At 49.7% G+C, this 20,576-nt stretch overlaps 1 protein-coding gene across 1 annotated transcript in view; it reads left to right on the top strand.

Annotated features, from left to right (window-relative positions):
- Positions 1 to 3,575: 3,575 nt before the first annotated feature.
- LOC120852657 (neurexin-3-like) overlaps positions 3,576 to 20,576 on the top strand; it is a 74,055-nt gene continuing 57,054 nt past the window's right edge. Inside the window, exon 1 of the mRNA XM_040225991.1 lies at positions 3,576 to 3,871. The gene's annotated coding sequence lies outside the window, so the exon portion shown is untranslated. The remainder of the gene's footprint in view (positions 3,872 to 20,576) is intronic.

Here is a 20,576-nt window from a genome sequence, read left to right as displayed (position 1 = left end):
GATAGCTGGTAGGTCCTGTTAGGATCAAACCCGTTGCTCCTGGCTGGCCTCTGAGGTGACTGGCTACTGCCATGCCATCTCAGATACTGAGTATTTTAAATCTCACTCTGATGGTGATAACACATACTCTGTGGACCTTCCAAGTGCCATTTACTATGACAGGTGCTTTTGATATAATTGTCACAGGATATGTTTGAGGATGGCATCGTGGTTATTCCCATTTCACAGGTGAGAAAGCTGAGGGTTGAACTGTTAGTAACCCAGCCAAGGTCTCATGGCCAGCCAGTGCTGCAGCTGGGACTCCAAGCCAGGCATGCTCTTTACAGCATCTTGGCATTGGCTTATTGCAGAGCCACGCAGAGGGCCAGACGTGCGGTGGTGACTATTACAGTGTTGTCATTATCATCATTCTATCAACTTGATTCCCCCCGCCCCCCAGAATGTCATGGGCAATTTATTCTTTAGATTGGAGATAAAATTCTCCTTTGTTCCATCCTGAAAGTGTTAGTCTGGGGCATTGGAGAAAAACTGGAAGAGTTCCTGTTCCATTTGGTTCCCCTCCTGAACGGGGAGTCAAGGCAGCAGCCCCACAGCCACATGAAGGGCGATGCAGGGAACCTGGGTTCAATCCCTGGTCAGGGAACTAGATCCCACATGCCGCAACTAAAGATACTTCATGCCCCAACTAAGACTCCTGTGCAGCCAAATAAGTAAGTAAAACTTAAAAAAAAAAATTAGTACCATTGCTGCCACGGCACCATCATGTGGGCAAACACCTGATATTGCTTTTTACCTGTGGTTGTGTTTTATTGTCTGTAGTGCTGTTGTTCTCTGCTCTTTCATATGTATCCATCCTCATAAATCTGGAGCTATCTGAAGGGTTGCTGGATCACTGAGAATGAGCAGAGTGGTAGTTAGCTAAAATGCTGTAGAGGAATGGGACAAAATGAGCCCAAAGATCTCATAATAAAAGGCAGACTAAAAGGATACACCAGAGTAACTGAAAGATAAATAACACTCGAGAAGCCCAAGAAACTACCAAGGGGAATAAAGTGATGATAACAAGTATATTCAAGGTACACAGGGTAAAGTAGGGAAGAAGCAAAAGGGCTAAAAACAAGTAAATGATAGTACCTACGGCCTCCCAGAAGCTAAAATATTAAGCAAGAAATGATGAAATAAGGGAATGCTAACTATAGGGGGCAGTCCAAAGTTAATAATTCCAAGCAGGGGCGAAGGCAGACCCTTGGGCCAAGCAGACCCTTGCTCAGCATTTCTGTGGGACGGGTGTTCTGGGTGTGTTTTGTCACTTAATTCTTGAAACAGTCCTATAAAGAAAGTATAGGCATCATCTGCGTTTGGCAGATGAAGACACTGTGACTTAGGAAAGAAAAAACAATTCACGTCACAAGGTGGTCAAGTTGGGGCTGGAACCCAGTTGTGTGTTCTAACCCTAGTTGTCCTGTGGATGTGCAGTGGACTTCGTGAGGGCGTGTCCTTCCCAAGCTGGTGTTAGCTGGAGGTGTCCTCTGCTGGGCTGAGTTCTCAGGCTCTGCCTTTGGGCTTCTACCCTCATACTCTGCGGGGCCCCTTAGACCTCTTCCTGGTGTTCCCAGGGCTGAGTCTACAGCTGCCCTAGCTGTTTCCAGGGTCCTGCTGGATCATGGTGGTCCCTTTACACTGTTGTTCCCCCAGGCGCTCTAGACAGCTTGCCCAATCCCATGCACTGCGCCTTCTGAAATTCCCTTCCATATTCTTGAAACAAACAAGGTGCAGACCTCAAGGAAGTTCAGGCAAGGGGGAATAGATCAGAGAGGGGGCAGTCCAGGTCTAGCGTAAACTGGTGAAAGGTGAGGGATCATGCATGAACCTAATCGGTTAAGACATGTTTATGTTCCTATTAAGTGCTGGGTTCCATGGAGGTATTGAAGATCAGGGACCCAAAGAAACATAACCAATGAGATTATTATCTGAAAGTTAAAACAGATGGAAATGTAGACCGGTAATGCTGGAATTGCATGTGTCCATTTAAGCCCAGCCCAAAGGTCACTTTAGTCTGTCAAGCTTGCCTTGATAATCTCCATCTCCAAAACAATTTTATCATTTGCTTCTTGACAGCCTCATAGAGCCTACCTTTCCTTGCTTTCATGATTCCTATCTCCCCCTTGCTTTATAAGAATGCACCTCTGTCTTCCACCAAAGCATAGATGACTCCTTGGGGCAGGAGACTTGACCTACTTGTTTGGTTTCCTGTGAGAACAATGCTCAGCACACATACTAGCAAGTTTGCTGGGATAAAGGATGTCCAGGAAAGGGCAGAAGTATAAGAACTTCTACCCTCCATGGAAGGGAGGCTGTGGAAAGTGAGGGTGAGCAGGCAGGCTCTGGAGTCCGTACACCTTCATTTTGGTTATGTCCTGCTTGGTGACCATGGGGGACCCTCTCTAAATATTTGATTTCCTCAACTGTAAGATGGACCTCAACAGTCAACGGGTGCCAACCTCCCTGGACTCAATGAGATGACCCACGTATTGGCACGTGGTGAGTGTTCAACAGCTCTAGCATCTATTCCGGCCATTGGTGCTAGCCTGAAGGACCATGCACTGTGCAGACCTTAGAAAGGGGAGGCTGGAGAAGAGGGGGGTGGCTATTATCCCACTGCCAGGTACCAGGGCCTGATGATGAATGAAACCTTGTGTCTGGGGCTACCGACTGTCATCTCTCCTTTAGGCTCGACTGGGGAAATGTTGCCACAGACACGGCCTAGTTTGGCAAAACTGGTGATGGATACTGAAGGGCACGTGGGTGCTGTGGAAATGTCTAGGCTCTGAGTTCAGGATGCTAGAGGGAGCCACCCTCCTGACCCACCACTGAGGCTGATTCTTCCTGCCCCTATCTCTCTTAGCTTGCTGCCCCTGAGGACGGGGTGGGCTGTGCCTCTGTCTGCCTTGCCAGCAGGAGCCCTTGAAGAGGGGCAAGCCCCATTGGTTCCCTTCTTTTCTCTGTCCCCTGTCCCTCGCTCTATGCCTTGTCCTAAGCAAGCTTTCAGAGGGCTTGCAGGAGGAATGGCTTGGTGTCCTACTTATAGCCCTAACCCCCATCAGAGGCACAGAGGTTGCCGTGATTTTGCAAGGAAGAGGGACTGCTTGGGGGAAACTGAGGCACACTGGTGGGTCAGGGTCTTCTCCACTCCCTCAGTCTGCAGTGAGACCCATGCATCTTCAGCAGTGAGGAAGCGGCTTAGTCTGCTGAAGCTGTAAATGGGGATTAAGCCACAGATGGGGATTTTTGTCTTCAATTCTCACTCCAGCTCTAGTGAAGAACCTCCCTAGGCTGGGATGAGCAGAGACATGAGCTCCTGACACAGCCTTCCCGTTGCAGGGGGCTGCAGAGTGCCCCTCCCTGATGAGATCTTCTCAGCTGTTTGCGAAACAGTCGGGGAGGAGGTGGTGGAGCCCTGAACCAGGCAGCCCGCCTGTCTCTTTAAATGCCGGGGTCTGTGTGGGAGAGGGAGGGGCCGGCTCTGGAGTGCGTGAAATTCCTGGGCTCCTCCGGCAGTCTCAGGCTCAGAGCGCAGCCCTACACATCTCCTCTTGCATGCAACTCACTGAGAGGGAGAGGCGAGCGTGTCCTCCCCTCTCGCAGCCGCCAGCATCTCCAGCCACCAAGGACCTGCTTTTTGCACCTCCAACATCCTCTCCCTTCTTCCCCGGCACTCCCTCCCAGAAAGAGAGAGAGAGAAAGAAAAAAGGAGACAGAAAGATTCCGGAATTTGAGCCTCTCCAAAGAGGAAACATACCCAGCAAACTCAGTTGATTAAACATCAGACAGACAGACAGACAGACCCCAAATCTTCTGTCCAACTGGAAAGGTAAGATCTGGAGGGGAGAGGAAGGCAGGAAGGGTGTGAAACAACTCAAGCTTCTTGTTCGTTCTGGGGAAGAGGTTGCTCCTGAGAGGGTAGAAGTTTTCAGTTGGGAGCGACCAACCTAGATTTTTTTTTTTGAAGGCTGGATTGGAGAGCCTTGGCTGACCATGGGAATGGCTTTTCAACTGCCTTTCTTTTCCTTCAGTTCCTCCTAGAAGTTGGGTCTTTTGGCTCCAGATGTTGAAAAAGTCAGAGAATGTTTTAGATTTTTAATCTTTTGAAAAGTCTTTCTTCTACTTGTGTGGATTGTTAGTCTGAAATGGTGTGTACCTATCACTTCATTTTAGGCAGGTACTTTTTTTTTTTTTTTGCATTTTATAACCACCCCCCCCCCATTTTTTTTTTTTTCTTCTGGGGAAGGGGCTAGATCAAATGAGAAAGAGAAGAAGGGAAGCTCTGAGGATCACAAGAAGACAAAATTGAATTGAGACAGGGATTTCCCTAGCTGTTGAGGAGTTGAAGGGTGTGTGTGTGTGTGTGTGTGTGTGTGTGTGTGTGATATTTTTTGGAAGGGGTGTGAGGAGGTAGATCTTGAGTATGAAGATTCAGGCTGGAGTCCTGTTATTTTGTTGTGGAGGTGGGCATACTCACAGAAGGTGAAATAGGGAGAGAGAGAGTGTGTGTGTGTGTATGTGTGTGTGCACACTCCTGTTTGGATCAGTTACAAGGGAATCTTCCTCCTCTGCCTTCCATTTGTTTATATTAATGATTTAGTAGCAGGCTTGCCTGAAAACTTCCACTCTGTGTAAGCACTGTGGGTTTTGCAAGCTCTCAGTGACCTTAAAGGCTGGTTCGATGTATTTTTCACTAGGCATTGTGTTGTGCCCAGAGTTTTAGGTCTTTCCCTCTCTCTCATTTTTTTAACCAGAAAACTTAGCTGCTCTAGAAACATCATCCTGATGACAAGGGAAAAAAAAATCTGCTCCCCCCCACCCCCTATCCCTTCCTAGGCCAGTGATGTAATACCAACCTATGGGATCGCCTGCTTTGCAGGTGACTTACCCTGTGATTACTTGTTAAAAAAAATAAATTTCTCCCTTCCTCCATTAAATGCATTCTTCTTTGGATTTGGATGTAGAAATATCGTCATGCAGTGAGAAAATTATATTTTTGATAACCATTACTGGGGTTTAGGTAAAGTAGGATTCCTCTTCCCTGATCATTATTTTGAAACAAAAAAAATTTTTTTTCTTTAAATATAAAGGTCAGAGATCACTCAGAGAGACCTAGGCTAGGATGGAGCAAGACAGAGTGGGACCAACTAGGAGAACTGGGAAAAGGGGAACTGTCATTTTCCGTCTTGCTCCGGTCATTCCCGCTTGGGGAGATAGTTTGCTTTTACCCCCATGATCCACCCTAACATTCTTAATTCTTCCTCTGCCCTGGGTCCTGTGGATGGCCCTGGAGGGAGAGCAATGCTCCTTGTCACACCTGGGGGATTGTGTAGTTTTGGGGGTCAGATGACCGTTTGCCTTTGTGATGAAGGTTCCAATGGAAATTTGAACTCCCAGTGCGCTGGGTGACTTAGTACCCAGGATAGTCTATCTGGGGGCACCTGGAGGTTAGGTCTGGGGAGCCTGAAGAACTAGCCCTTTATGAATTTGCCGTTCTGGGTAGAGCCTCCCTTCATCGTCCAAGGGCTTCTGCGTCGCCTTTCAAGTTAAAATGGTCCTGCTGGTTATGATGGGCAAGTTTACCTAAGGGCTACTGGGTACGAGGCTGAAGGATGGAGGAGAGAGAGGGAGAGACATAGCAAGGCTGGCTTTTCTTTTTTTTTTTTTAATCTTCTGGCTTAATCTGCCTAAGTCATATTGGGGCGAACGATATTTCAAGTGGGTGCTGGTTGTGCAGAGACATTTCTATTGTTTGATTTTTCCCCCCCTTGGTTGGGGAGTGGAGAGTAAGGGCTCTTGGCCCATTTTCTGCAGCCTGGGGTTCATCTGGCGAGTCAGTCTTCCTTCTGGAAGAGGGGGAAAAGGCTGGACGCTGGAAGTTCGCTATTAAAGTGAGCAACAGGGCTGGGTTAATTTTTTCTTTTTTTAAACAACTGGACTGTGCGAATGCCCTTTTCTGGAGCTTTCCAGCCCTTTCTAGTGAAATAATAATTTTCCAAAATTGCTTCTTAAAATGAGGGGGGCCAGAAATCAAAGGGATTCTGGATTTTGAGAGACAACTACGTCTTTGCTTCTCTGGTAGCTCCCTGTTATTCATTATTAGGGGGTTGATGGAGGGCTGGCCTCCTTTCCTGGTTGATTTTAATGCTGCGTTTCTACTGAATATGTTGATGATTTGCTGCTTATATAAGGGAAAGGATGTATCGAGGTGGTTTGAGGCTTGGGGTTTTGAGATCGGCTACTGAGATTGGGTGGCGGTCGATGTATTTGTCGATGTGCATGGTAGGAAGGTCTTTCCTTTTGGGTGGTGGGGGATAAGGGGATGGTTGGAAAATGGTAGATGAGATGCTACAGCAAACGGGGACACGAGGAGAGACAGAGGTGAGCTCGGAAGTCACCGGTTGGCAGAATTTCTGTCCTGTATCCCCCTTTCTCTCGCTCCTTGGGGGGAAAAAATCCATTATCTCTAAAAACACATTATTCTTCAATTGGCCTTTTAGAGAAAAAAGGAGAAGGAGGGGAGGGGTTAATTTGGTGAGGGGGCTTGGTTGTAATTAGCCCACTGCTGCAAAACTGAGATACGGAAACCCATCGACATCAGCTTTGGGGGCGCAGAGAGGCAACAGAGGGATGGGGGACGGGTTGTCAGTCTCGGATGCACAGTGGAGCGGTGGGGTTGGTGTTTGGGTATTGTGTGTGTGTGTGTGTGTGTGTCTGTGTCTCTGTGTGCGTGCAATTTTTTCCACCCTACCACCAATGTCCCCCTCCATCCTCCCCCAGGTCTGCCATTCCCTTGCTTCCATCTGCACACACCCGCTCCCCCTACCCCTATTTACCCCCTCCCCCTTTCCTGGAGTCCTTTCTGCCTGGATGAGAAAATTCTGATTCTGATGGCTCTGCGGTTCTTTTCTTTTCTTTTCTTTTTTTTTTGCAAAACAACAGTGGTGCGATGGCCTTTCCTACATGCCACACGGATGCAGCCTTCTGATAGGAGCGCTAAGTCGGCACATCTACACACGCACTTTGCACATGCTCTTGCACACACACACACACACACACACACACACACACACTCTCTCTCTCTCTCCCACAGTCTCAGGCGATCAAGGGCTTGGTTCGGTTTGGGTTTCCAGCTCTCCCCACCCCTACCTCCACCATGGCTCCTCTCCACCAGTCTTCATACGGGAAATGCAGTCGCGGTACCCCCGTCTTCTCCCTACACCGCCCTCTGCTTTCTTCTCGCCATCCTGCTTTCCCCAAAACTGTGGTGTGTCGCAGTTCATGGGATTAGCATGTTGGAGAGACTTTGGGGGAGGGGACTTCATAGGAGGAGGATTGGAATGGGGGTAGATGACATTAATGGGTTTTTTTTTTCCCCTTTTGCTAAATAAGCACCCGGTGATAATGATCCAATTTAACCATCCGTGTAATATATGTTTGCGGCACACTGGAGGAAGGTTACCCGGGGAAAGCGGAGTCTGGACTGGGTTACCTCTGGGGAGATTTGATGCCTGGACAATAGAGACACAGATACCCGCCCCCGCATCTCCACACACACATGTGCATGCTCCCACACACACACCCCAACACACAGCTCTGCTCGGTGGCCTGTGTCAAGCCAGAGGGCACTGCAGAATCTCCCAGGGTTGTCGTGGATCGTTGAGAGGCTGGAGTGATGGCTTTGTCCTACCCAGCTCTCACTCTCCTGGATGATGTCTGATCTTAAATTTCTGGGTGGCCTTTGTGTGGCCTCGCGGTTGGGGTGGGGGTGGGCGGTGCTGGAGGGGTGTTTGTGTTTTGTCAAATGCCCCGTGTGCCTCCAATTGGACAACCTGGATTGTCAACATGGTGCGTGCGCTTGGAGCGGGGGGCTGCCTGCCTGTTTGTGCTGCGTGAGTGTGCTTGTGGGATGCGGACAGTGCGCCTGGCTCTGGGGAGGTGTCGGGGTGACGCTCCCTGACCCTCACTCGTGGGGAGGACGGCAAAGAGCCGAGGTGTTCGGTGGGGGAGACAGGGCGATGGAGTATTCCAGGGAGTTGAGAAGACTGGAGGGGGAGAAGGCGCTCCGTCTCCGGCGGGAAGCCTCGTGAGCCAGCCCGGCTCCCTGGAGCAAGCCCGTGGGTGGGTGTGATCATCGTGGATGACGGGTGGGCGGATGCCGACGGGGTAGGGGGGGCAAGGGACGAGGTGGGCGAAATTGAGGGTTTCCCTCGCCACCTCAGAAGCCCAGGACAGAGCGCAGAGATCGGCCCTGCCCTCCTGGGCACCAGCCACCCTTGGGTGGCTCGGCCTTGTCGGTGGAGGCTGCAGCCCCAAAGAGCTGCAGTCGCCCTCGGCCGGGATGGCATCTGAGCACCCCCGCCCCCACCCCATAGGCTCCTGGGCTCCGGCTGCCTTGACTACCAGACGCCATTTTCCCTTTTCCTTTGGCTAAAGGTGTGTCCCTCTTTATTAGCAATTATATATGAGATGGGAAAACATTTTTCCTAAGACAGAGAAAAAAAAAATCCTTGGAGCAAAATGCTGATTGTCGGGCGTTTCCTATGTCCCCTCTCTCTTGCCAGGGCTGACCTTGAGCCATTAGGGAGAAAGGGTTACGTCATTGCCGGAGAAAGGGGACAAATGAGGGGTAGGATGATGACTCGGGGGTGGATTCTTGGGCCAGACACCCAGAGGAGAAGGCTCTTGGGATCCCCCTGCTGCGTTCCCCTTGTATCAGCCTCGAGTGTAGATGGGAGCCTTGCAAAAGTCAAAGCATCCCTTTCCAAAGCTCACTGCCTAGAAATTCACAGGCCTGATGCCTTGGTTCTTGCTGCTATCAGGCCCGGCCTCCCTCAAGCACGTATCTGCTGGGGGAGGGACCGCCAAGCCTCGCCGCAGCTCTGACCCTGGAGGGCACCCCTGGCTGCTCTGCAGATGGCGAGGTGTGACTGGGCCAGCCACAGGTGGCAGTCCCAGGCCCGGGCAGGGCTCTTCAGAGCTCTGCTCCAGTGAGTCCTCCTCCGAGAGGCCTCGCCTGAGGGGCTGTCTGAAATAACCCCCTCCCCGACTGCCTGGCCCCTTTCCAGCACATTCTTCTGCCTTTAATTCTCATCAGCTACTCACCACCTAACGCTCCAATACCCGCCGAGTGTTAAGGTAATCTTGTCTGTCTCCCCCTGGAAGCAGGCTCCATGGGGTCAGGGTCTTTGCCTCTGGGTTCGTTGCAGTGTTCTCAGTGCCTAGGACATTTTCTGGCATGTCGGAAGTGCTCAGCAAATATTCGTTGATTGGCAGAAAGAACCATATGGATTTGGCGTTGGGGGTTCTAAGCTTGGAACCTGTCTTCTGGGAGAGCCAAACTTTGCCTCTGGCTGTCCCTGCCTGCAAGTCGAGATCTGCTAGAGGGATTGCAAAGTGCAATTCCAAGTCCAACAGAAAGGTCTTCTCCAGGCCTGGCTGACTGCCTCCTTCATGGTCCTACTAATGCTAGTCGATTATTGTCATCAAGCTGTAGGAACAGTAATAGCGGTAATATGGCTACCATATCTGATGTGCTTAATATATACCAAGTTCTGTAAAAGTTTCTTTCTTTCTTTTTTTTACATTCAGTATCTCTGTTAATTTTCTGCACAGCTCAGTGCAGTATGTAGTCGGCCCTCTGTATTCGTGGGCTCTGCATCCTCGGAGATGGAGGGCCAACCACGCTGCATCATTTTATGTAAGAAACTTGATCTTCCGCAGATTTTGGTATCTGAGAGGGATCCTGGAATCAATACCCCGCAGATACTGAGCGATGACTGTACTGTTAAACCCTGCCTTTGACAGAGGAGGAGACTGAGACTCAGATAAAGTAAGAAGGTAAAATGGCAGATCAGGGATTCGAAGTCAAATCTTTCTTATCCCAGAGCCCAAGCTTATGACCCTTCTGTTATACTATTAGAGGTAGAAGGGAGATGAGCCATCATCTCATTCAGAACTCTCCAACTCAGATGAGAAACCTGAGGCCTAGAGAGATTCAGTGGCTTGTCCAGAGGCATATGCCAAGTCTGATGGAGAGACAAAGCTGGAATCCAGGTTTTCTGGCTGTCTGGGCTGTGTTCTTTCTATACCATCGTGCTGGGTCTATGGTACACAGGCTCTTTCTCAAAGAGAATGGTGCTGGAGGCTGCCTGAGATGCCCTCTGAGTTGTCCTTCTTCCTTGGACAGAGTGGGGTGGGCTTTGTGAGGTAGGAGGGAGTAAGTGTGCCTTTAATGGGGGCTGACTATTCCTGCAGAGTGGGAAGGAGACTAGGGGGAGGCTGGGGGCTGTTCTCCAAGGTCATTAGAGTTGCTGGGTGCGGGTCAAGGTCATGCCCTGAGTGTGCTGGAGGAAGAGGCCCCAGTGGGGTACTCCGGGTCCTCAATTTCGTGTAGCTCTGCCCGTTGTGGTCATGCTCAGATGCAGCAGGGGCTCCATTCAAGGTCTAGATCTGAAGACCTGGCAGCTTGTTACCTTCTCCCAGACTGCCTAAGCCCTTGCTTCTCAAGAAAGCGAGGTGTGGGCCCAGACACTAGCCTCGCTGTGTTTCATTTTGTTTCCAGAGGCTGGCTGGAGAGTGTGAGGTCATGGAATAAGGGGAAGGGGTCTTACTAGTCCCTGTGCTCCAGTCCTAGGCTTGGACCTGACCTCGACTCAGAAAGGGGTTAGACGTCCTAGGCTTGCGTGTGTGAGTGTGTGTCTGTCTGTCTGTCTCTCTGTTTGTGTATTCTGGGGCCGGGGAGTGGGAGACCAGAGCAAAGTAGACTCTGAGAAGCTGAGAAGCCTTACCTTCTGCCAGGACCCTGAGATGGGGTAAGAAGCTGTTTTTGTGTGACTCTGAGATGGGGTGACTGGTTGCCCTGCTTTGTAGAGACAGGCCCATTTAGGGCTTGGTCCTAGTGTAATTATTAGCTCTCCAAAGTGTCCTGGTTTGGATGATAAAATATACGGTCATCCTTCTTTGGGATGACATCACCCACTTTCTGTTCTTGAGATAGGGAAATCAAATATTAGGGGGCAAGAAGGTGCCTGGGAGAAGAGCCTTCCCCCAAAGGTACTTCCTCTTGTCCCTCATTTCTAAAGGATTAAGACCTTAATCTCCTGACTACTCCTGCTACCAACATGACGACTACTAACCTAACTCCCTTACTACAACTATTTCTGCTAGCCAGTGTTTGAGTCCTGGCTGTTTGCCAGTTACTATGCTAAGTACTTGACATGCATTGTCCCAGTTAACCTTCCCACCACGTTGTAAGATGGGTACTCTTGACATTTTGGTAAGACAAGCAAAGAAACTGTGCCCTAAAGAAGTTAAATAACGTGGGCAAGGTCATGCAGGAAGGAAGTGACGCTATCACGTTCAAACCCAGTGACCTGCCTCTGATACTCTGATATTCACACTGGGTCACAGCACGTCTGTGGGCCAGTCCTCTGGTCCACCCCCTCAACCCCCCCATGTCTGAGAACTTGAGTCTGGGAGCTGACCTGCTTGCTGGGCTGTTGGATCACAACCCCGGGACTTGCTGAAGATGCTGCTGCTGCTCAGTGGCATGTTAGGCTTAGGGACAGGAGGCTGCTGGGGGTCTTTCTGGTGGCCCTTTAGAGACTCTGTTTCCCGTGGTGACTCAGTTACCTTGCTGAGGAGGGAGGCTGTGTTGTTTGATGTATGATGGTGGTGGGTGGGCAGAAGGCAGAGAACCTGCACCCTGTCTGGCTTTGCTTTGCTCTGTGGCCCTTATCCCTGATGGGCCACACTCGTCCTGGCCCTGGCAGTGGGGCTGGCCCCCAGTGGGAGATTCCGGTGAGTGGACAATTGGCTAGCACTTGCTCTTGGCAGAGCACCGTGGTCTGCCGTATTTCCTGTAATGAGTGGTGTCCTCTTTTGTCTGACAAGGAGGCTGTTGGTCAGGAGGGTTAAATAGCTTGTCTAGGACCACACAGGGAGAAGTCGCAGACCTCTGGCCCAAGCTTGGGTCTGACCCCAGAATCCCTGCTCTTTTGGAGTCCTTGCCCTGCCTGCTACACTGAACCCTGGAGCAGAAGCGGAGCTGGAAGCTCTGAAAAGGGAGGCAGGGGAGGAAATTCAGGTGTTCAGATCAGCCCCTGAGTCTGGGGGCTGAAGAGGGCATCTGGGGCCCATCTCCTGCTCAGCCACCCCTGGGTCTTCTCCCTCCTCCAGCCAGGGGAAGATGACCACTGAACTCTCAGCTGAGTGACTGCTGGTTCTGGTCTGGAGGGAAGGGGAGATGGGCCCTTCCACACCTTGCAGAAGTCCCGAAGGAGGTACCTCCTTCTGTAATCATGTCAGAGGTGTGTCAGTCACTCAGTCATGTCCAACTCTTTGCGATCCCATGGACTGTAGCCCATCAGACTCTCCTGTCCATGGAATTCTCCAGGCAAGAATACTGGAGTGGTTTGCCATTTCCTTCTCCAGGGGATCTTCCCCACCCAGGGATCAAACCTGGGTCTCCTACACTGCAGGCAGATTCTTTACCATCTGAGCCACCTGGGAAGCCTAATATATGCAATGACACCTGGTTCCCCTCCTTCCCCTGTATCAGTGTCTGAGGACCAAGGATAAGATGGGACAGGTGATCTCTCTGCCTAGAGACTGGAAGGGAGGATACACAGTGGCGGGAAGTTGGGATTCCCCAGCTGGAGGACTCCAGGGAGAAAGGGGAATTTTTTTCTTGGTTGAGAAGCAGGGAATAGGAGTAGAGGATTTTTCTCACTCGGGGGATGGTCTGTGGCCCCCAAGCTGAGCTGCATTAGCTTCATTGCAGTCCCGTTGAAGACTGTGTTTATTTTTCCAATAATGTGTTAATTAAACATCGATTTCCGGGTGGAAGAAAGGGAATTGGATTGCCAGAGCTAAATGGAGTGAGGAGGATGGGGAGCCAGTGAGAGGGGCCCAGACTGGAGTCAGCATTCTTCAGCATCACCCCAGGAGGGGTGGCAGGCAGGCAAGGCTGCCTCTTCCCCTGGCCCCACATTTGGAGTTTTCAGCTCCCTGAGAGCCTTTAGGAGACACGTTTTCTTCCCTTTGGCTGCCAGAGCAGATGGAGTTGGCTCTTTGCTGAACCTTGAATTCAAGAGGGGAGAAGCCACCATTCTTCATCTTCTCTAGTATCCTTTTTTTTTCTTTTTTAAGTGATCCTGTGGCAGGCCTTGTGCTTGTCGCTCTATATAGGTTAGCTCATTGGATTTTAAAGTAAACGCAGAAGTAGTATTTCTTTATACCCCCACTTTGGAGATGAAACTGAGGCTCAGAGAAGTTAGGTGGCAAATTCAAGAGCAAAGAGGTGGGCAAGCTTGGCAAGAAAAGGGGGGCCCTAGAAGAGTATCTGAGATCAGCAGAATAGCACCAAGAATCCAAGCCCCTCTAAAGGCAAAAAGGAAAAGAATGAAGTTACAGAGAATGACTTATTTTACCATCAGCTAAGACGGATGGAACTTTTACCATGTGCCAGCAACCATGTTAAATGCTTTGCGTATACAGTTGTGAGGATGCAGTGAGCAAGTGTTAGGTAATGTTATTCCCATTATAGAGAGGAGGAAAGTGGGACTTGAAGAGGTTACCTGACTTGCTGAGGTTGCAGAGCTGGTAAATGGTGGAGCTGGAATAAAAATTGGGTAAAGAGAACTTTGGGACCTCTTTGCAGCTGTGTTCTTTTGACTCGTACACGCTGAGGACACGGATGCCCGCTCAGCAAGTCACCTACAACTTCTGGGAGATAGAGACTTGGGTCTTTTAGGATGGATTCTCTGACCAGATTCCGAGCCTCAGAAATCCCAGTCTTGCAATGTGAACCACACTGTCTGTTTTCTTCTTCACCCATGACCGCTCAGGCTGAGCCTCTGGTGGGTAAAGGCTCTTCTGGGTGCTTGTGGTATTTGGAGTCTGCATTAGTGAACTGGGTGGGAAGGGTAAGTTAGAGCAGTAGTTCTCAGACTTGCCTGCATGTTAGAATTACCATATTAAGATCCTAGATCTATGCAGTCTTAGACTGCAACTCATACCAATTAATTAATCCTTAGGGGTAAGACTCCAGGATCAGTATATTTAGAGCTTCCCAGGTGATCCATCAGACCTGTAAACTGGTGATTGAGAATAGCTGCTGCTGCCAAGCAGCTGTTGGTAGAATAGACCAGTTTCTGTTTCCAGTTAGGTTAGAAGTGCAGAAGTAATTGGTTTCACATACCTAGTATCCAGTGGGGCAGCCTTTATACTGGTCAATATTCTTCTCATTGAAACAGCAGCTTTTGGACTTTGGCACGCATCACAGTGTCTGGGGAGCTCTTACAAAATGCATGTCTTCAGGCCCCACTGCAGATCTGATGGAAAAGTTCTAGGGTGGCCCAGGAATCTGCTTCAGAAGCAAGCACCTTCTGCGGCTGGGTGAGTTCGTGATACCTGGCGCCAGCCCCGGAGTCTCTTTTGTTTCATGCACGTGATGTCTGTGCACATGAAACCCTCTCTCTTTGGAGAGGTGAAAAGGTGAGGACAGGGACTGCTTGTGGTCGCCTGTTGCTCCATGAGGTTTGGTCTCCCGGGCTCAGGGCTGGCTGACGTTGCTAACACGGGAAGGCCTGCTCTCCTGGCTGGGTCCCCGCTACCCAGGTTAGTGTCTTGCATGCAAGCTACCCTGAGGGAGTAGAGAATGGTCCCATCATGGAAACCCTGCAGCCTTCCTTCCTGGGTTTTAACAACAACAACAAAAAAATCAGAGTAAATCTCTGGATGACTTGAGGGTTGGGGAGTCTGTCAGCAAAGTGCCCTGAGTCCTCCCCTAGGGTTGGTGAACAGCTTCTCTGGGGCTCATTTTAAACTTTTCTTCCAAAACTGTCAAAAAATAGAGAATGGTAAGAGACTCTCAGAGCTGGAAGGGACCTTGGTGATTATCCATGCCAACATTAATGTTCTCTTCATTTATTCATCCAGCAGGCATTTATTAAACACCTACTATATCCAGGCACTGTACCAGGTGCTGGGAATACAGCCACATTCAAGAGAGACACTTGGTTTGTCCCTTGTGGAACTTAAACTTGGGTGGAGGGAGCAAATATTAAACAACACAAAGAAATATGTAATTAGAAATGATGAATGCACTGAGAGTTATGGAAACTAATTTAGAATGATGGGATCAAGGGGGGAAATGATAGCTAAAATTTATTGTGTTCACTATATGTAGACCCTGTTGTCGTGGTTTCATATGTATCGCTTAGTCCTCACAATGAGTCTTGGAGGGAGGGAGGTACTGTCATTATTGTTCCCTTGTTATGGATGAGGAAACTAAGCCATGGCGAGGTGTCCAGGCTGGAACTCTCACTGAGGTCTGTCTGACCGTCTGAACCCTCTCTAACACCCCATCTCTGAGTGGGGAGGTGGCTTGGAAAAAGTGATGTCTGCACAGAGAGCTGAAGGATGAGTTGGGAATGAAGAAAAACCAGAGAAGTTAAGGAAATACTGATAATCTTGTCCTCATATGGAACTCTTAGATGCTAAGCACTGTGCAGAATACTTCACGGAAATTATCTCACTGAATGCCTGCAACAGCTTGGAATAGTAGGAATTCTTATTCCCTTCTTTGCAGGCTTGGAAACCAAGGCTTTGAGAGGTCACGTTCACAGATGGTGGACAGTCTGAATCCTGCCCTGTTTGGGCTTCTTGCATCTCACCCGTTGAGTGTGCTAATCGTGAACGGGGGGTGATGAGGGGGATTCATCCAGAGCTCTCAGATCTGCTTGTTCTGGGCCGAGGAGAACCGGAGGAGGAGAACACAGGTCCTGGCTGGGGCCTGGCTGCCCCTCTGTGCCGTGAGCCATCTCCATTTTTCTTCTCTCTGGCAAGAGCCCCAGGCTGGCCTGCTTCTCGGTCTGTGGGTCCAGGAGCCCTCGGCAATGCTTGTCCTCTGTCTCTCTTCCCTCCGCCACCTTCCAGCCCACCTGTTGCTAATTGGTGAGATGCTTGTCACCTGCAGGTCCACCCTTCCTCCTCTGTCTGGTGCCTCCGTGAACGCCCTCCCTGTGTGTTGGCCTGAGGTCCCCTGTGCCCTTGAGTCATGTGGTCCCCTGGGCCATCGTGAGCCGCTCTACACTGGGCAGATGTGAATCGAGGTGGGAAGAAGGACAGGGACTTGGGCCATAAACATGGTCTAGGGCTACGAGAGAAAGAGACAAGGGGACATGAGAAGGAGGTGGGTTAATGGGTCACTGATAAAATATTAAATTCCCGGAAAGCTTGCCAGGACATGAGAGTTCACGTCTTCAGCCTGACCTACAGGTGAGTGAATCTGCACAGGTAGACAAGCACCCCATGAGATGGAGGCTGGACTCACTTCCAGGGATGGCAGGCTGGTTCTGGCAAAGCAGGGGGAACACCAGAAGTGAGCAGGCTAGCTTTTCATCTGCGTTTCTGCTAGCCTTGGAGCAATGGGGCTTGCCTGAATGCTGGGCTCTGACTCTGATGAGGCTAACACTTGAAGGCCATTTCTTGACTCCCCAGATGCCTGGAATCAAGACACAAAAGGGAGGGCAGGGAAGCTTTCTATGAGAAGGAGTGGGATGTATGGGAGGGAAGAAGTTGCCTTGTGTGTAGGTTGCAAGGTTGGATGACAGTCACTCTTCCTTTTTTTGTATATGTGTAGGCCACCCCCCCTTTTTTTTTTTTTACAACAGTTAACTCCTTATAAAAGTGACTTAATGATTTTCTTATTGCAAAATATTGTATGTTCATTAGAGAGCATTTAGAAAATACTGGGGGAAAAGCCCCCTGTAAGTCCCCACTCCAAAAATAACCAATGGGAAGATTTGGACATCTATTTTTCTAGCTTAACGTCTAAGCATCCACAATCTAGAGTGTCCTGTTCTGTTTTTAAAGACATTCATTCATTCATTTAACAAGCACCAATTGAGTGTCCGCTCTGTACCAGGCCCTGAAATCACATTTTGGAGGCTGTCATGCTAGCTCGAGATACACTTAAAGATGCATCGTGAGCACTTTCCCACAACAGTCACTCATGCTGTTGAGCTTCCAGATTTAGATTTGGGGTGTAATGAGGCAGTTGGCAAATTCTGGCATCTCAGGTCTTATGTCTTAAGAAGGAAGGGAAGATTGCTGAGCCTTTATCCTCAGCACAGAAGGCAGGTGCCGTGTTAGGCTCCTTGGGAGAGAGAGTGTTCCTTTATCTAGGCAATAAGGGAGGGACAGAAAAGGTTTGGAGGGTGGGAAAACCCCCAACCCTTTAGTGTTAGAGTCTGGTGTAGGAGCAGAACTCTGGAGGTGGGATGGAGAAGTCTCTGGATTTGGCAGCATTGAGGGCAAGGAGGGCACTGCCTGGCTGATACTGGCTCCTCTGGCCACTGAGCCACATCTATAACGAAGTCCATGTCGGTGCATTGGCTCCATCCCGGCAGGCAGGAGGAGGGGTGGAACAAGAGAGTAACCACAGGGGACGCAGCCAGTCTTCATCTGTCGGCCCTGTGCTCTTACAGACTTTGTCATGTTTCAGAAAGAAGGGGCCAAGAATCTTTTAGGGAAGCTGGAGGGTTGGTGCTGCTTGCAGAATACTTCAGAAGGGCCTGTAGTTTCCCAGGTAGAGCCTGACGTGCAGGAACCGGTGTTCATGTTTTCTGGATTTGAGTTTTTATTCCTTTTGCAGTGTGGACATGCCCGGCGCCTCCAGGATGTTTGACTGATAGTTGTCTTCGCAACGACACCGTTTTCTCAGGGACCTGATGGCTTCAGAGCTGCTGTGCTGGTTCCCATTTGTGTTTAACTGGCCCTTACTGGGCTGTGACTTGCTCTGGACCATGCTTGGAGAATTAATTTGCTTTAAGCCGGAAAAGTCAATAGGATAGTTTCTGTTGCTGTTCCTTGACATGGAGGTAGAAGCCTTTTTACTAGGAGATCCCCCGTGAACTGGCAAAAGGGGACTTTTCTGACTTGGTGATTTTCCTCCAAGTGGTAGCTGAAAATTGAGCTAGAATATGGGGGATAGAAAGAGCAGGCTGGTGAGGGCGTGATGCTCTCGGGATTCAGGATGGTCAAATTGCTCTGAGTTGGCTTTGGGGGGAACCCTAGCCTTGGGGCAGAAGAGCTGTGTGTGAGTATTAGCTTTGTCGTTCATAGCCACATGGCCTTGGAGACGCAGCTCTGATGTTTCAGAGGATGGCTGTGAAGGGCCTCCTGTAGGGCAGGGCTGGCTTGGACGTGTGATTGCTTCTAGATTTGAGGTGGCCCTAAGGTAGCAGGGAGAATGGAGCTCTAGGTCCCTGAGGGGCTGCTTTGTGCTTGCACTGTGTCTAAGCTGCTCTCTTCACGTGCTCTCCAGATCCTCATGACGGCCCCCGAGGCAGGTAGCAGTGTCTTCATCCCATTACTGAGATAAATGGAATCTCAGAGAGGTAAAGACGCTGACCCAAGGCTTCTCGGCAAGTGAACGAGGTGTAAATCCAGTGGTTTCTGACTTCAAAGCCTGCAATGTCCTGAGTATCAACTTGGCAAGGGAAGCATGAGCTTCGGGGTCACGCATGCAGATCTAGGGTCAGTTCAGTTCAGTCACTCAGTCGAGTCCAACCCTTTGCGACCCCATGGACCGCAGCACGCCAGGCTTCCCTGTCCATCACCAGCTCCCAGAGTTTACTCAAACTCATGTCCATTGAGTCAGTGATGCCATCCAACCATCTCATCCTCTGTCGTCCCCTTCTCCTCCCACCTTCAATCTTTCCCAGCATCAGGGTCTTTTCAGGTGAGTCAGTTCTTCATATCAGGTGGCCGAAGTATTGGAGCTTCAGCTTCAGCATCAGTCCTTTCAATGAATATTCAGGACTAGGGTAACTCCCTGCTTGTTGTTCACTAGCTAAGTATATCCTTCACTTCTGGTACTTCACTTGAACTTACAACCCCATCGTGACTGCTACCCCAGGGCTACTTCAGAATGAGAAAATCCACGGGTCCAAGGCAGCCCTGGAGCACAGTAGGTTCTTTATAGTTGTTCTCTGAAGCTTCAGAGCCAAGTGTCCAAGGGCATATGTGTATTGATAATAAAGCTAATATTCAAGTGTCATTATCTATAAGTCAGAGGTAATAATGTCAGATTTATAGCTGGGGATGGCTCAGAATCAAGTGATTTGTCTGAGGTCATCTAGTAGTTGGGAACGTGGTTCAGGCGGGGTTAGAACCCTTGTGGTCTAACCCACACTCTTTCACCCTTTCTTTACACCTTTGTGGTCCTGCCTGGTATAAAGGAGCCGCAGCCACTGTAATAACCGTGGTGATACTCATTATTTTCTGTTGATCAGATTCTGCTAATAGGAAGCTTCTGGTGATGGATCAGAGAGGCAAGGAGGTTTTCTTTTGATCTTTCTCTTTCCCTCCTAATACATCTCCCAGGGTTTTTTCTTGGGGAGTAGGAATTGGTGAAATAAGCCTAGGGCTAAGTGGAAAAGTGAGCTGTTAGCAAATATGGTTTGGGGGCATGTGGGGTAAGTCAAAGCGGGAGGTGAGAGAAATCATCAGATGGTTGGGTAGAACATGCTGGAATCTTTTGTGTGTGCTATGGGTGGAAGCGGAGTCACTAGGAGGTAGTGCTGGGGAACTTGGGCTCACTGTGCACTCGTAGAATTTTCTGAAGTTTGTATTCAGTAAACTAGCATGTCAGGAGCACCCATGTTGTATGACTGTGCTCCTCACACCCTGTGAGGTTGATATTGTCACCCTCAGTTAGGGGTGAAGGGATTAAATTACTCATGACTCCAGGACTTCCCTTGGCTCAGTTGGTAAAGAATCCACCTGCAAATGTGGGAGACCTGGGTTTGATCCCTGGGTTGGGAAGATCCCCTGGAGAAGGGAAAGGCTACCCACCCCAGTATTCTGGCCTGGAGAATTCCATGGACTGTATACTGTGACCATGGGGTCACAAAGAGTTGGACATGACTGAGCGACCTTCACTTTCACCCCACCCAGTAGGCCTCTGAACCAGGATTCAAAAGAGGGCTATAGGATCCAAAGTTTTTTCATTATAGAAAACTTCTATTTGAAAACCTTGCACTTTCTAGATGTTTCACAGACTCTTAAAAGATTCTAGTCTAACCCCACTCTCTGATAGGTGAGGAAACTGAGGCTTAGAGGTCGAATGATTTGACCAAGATCCCACAGTGGGAGGGACCACTTTGAGGTCAAGGTCATGATATCTCCAGGTAATGGTTACTACAAGATAAATAGCAGGCACCTGGAGTGCCTGTCCAGGCAGGAACTGATAAGAGTGATGGGGCATTAGGGCCACAGTGCTGTAGGCTTGTGTTTAGAGCCTGATCTCGGGTCTGTAGGAAGATTTGGGACAAATCAGGAAACTAAGGCAAATGCCATGCATAAGAGCTGTGGATGCTCAGGCAACAGAAACGATTGCAGATCTCCTAAGGGAGGGCTCAGCTTACTGAATCGGGAAGGTGCAGGCTGCCACATGCCTTGAGTTACTGCCCTGTGGTTGTTATGATCTGGATTTCTTAAGGCCTGATCGTCTGGAATCAGAC

This window comes from Oryx dammah, unplaced genomic scaffold, assembly GCF_014754425.2.
Source record: "Oryx dammah isolate SB20612 unplaced genomic scaffold, SCBI_Odam_1.1 HiC_scaffold_26, whole genome shotgun sequence".
Classification (NCBI taxonomy): Eukaryota; Metazoa; Chordata; class Mammalia; order Artiodactyla; family Bovidae; genus Oryx; species Oryx dammah.
The sequence above is the reverse complement of the archived record's forward strand: the minus strand, read 5'-3'. Positions and strand labels throughout refer to the sequence as shown.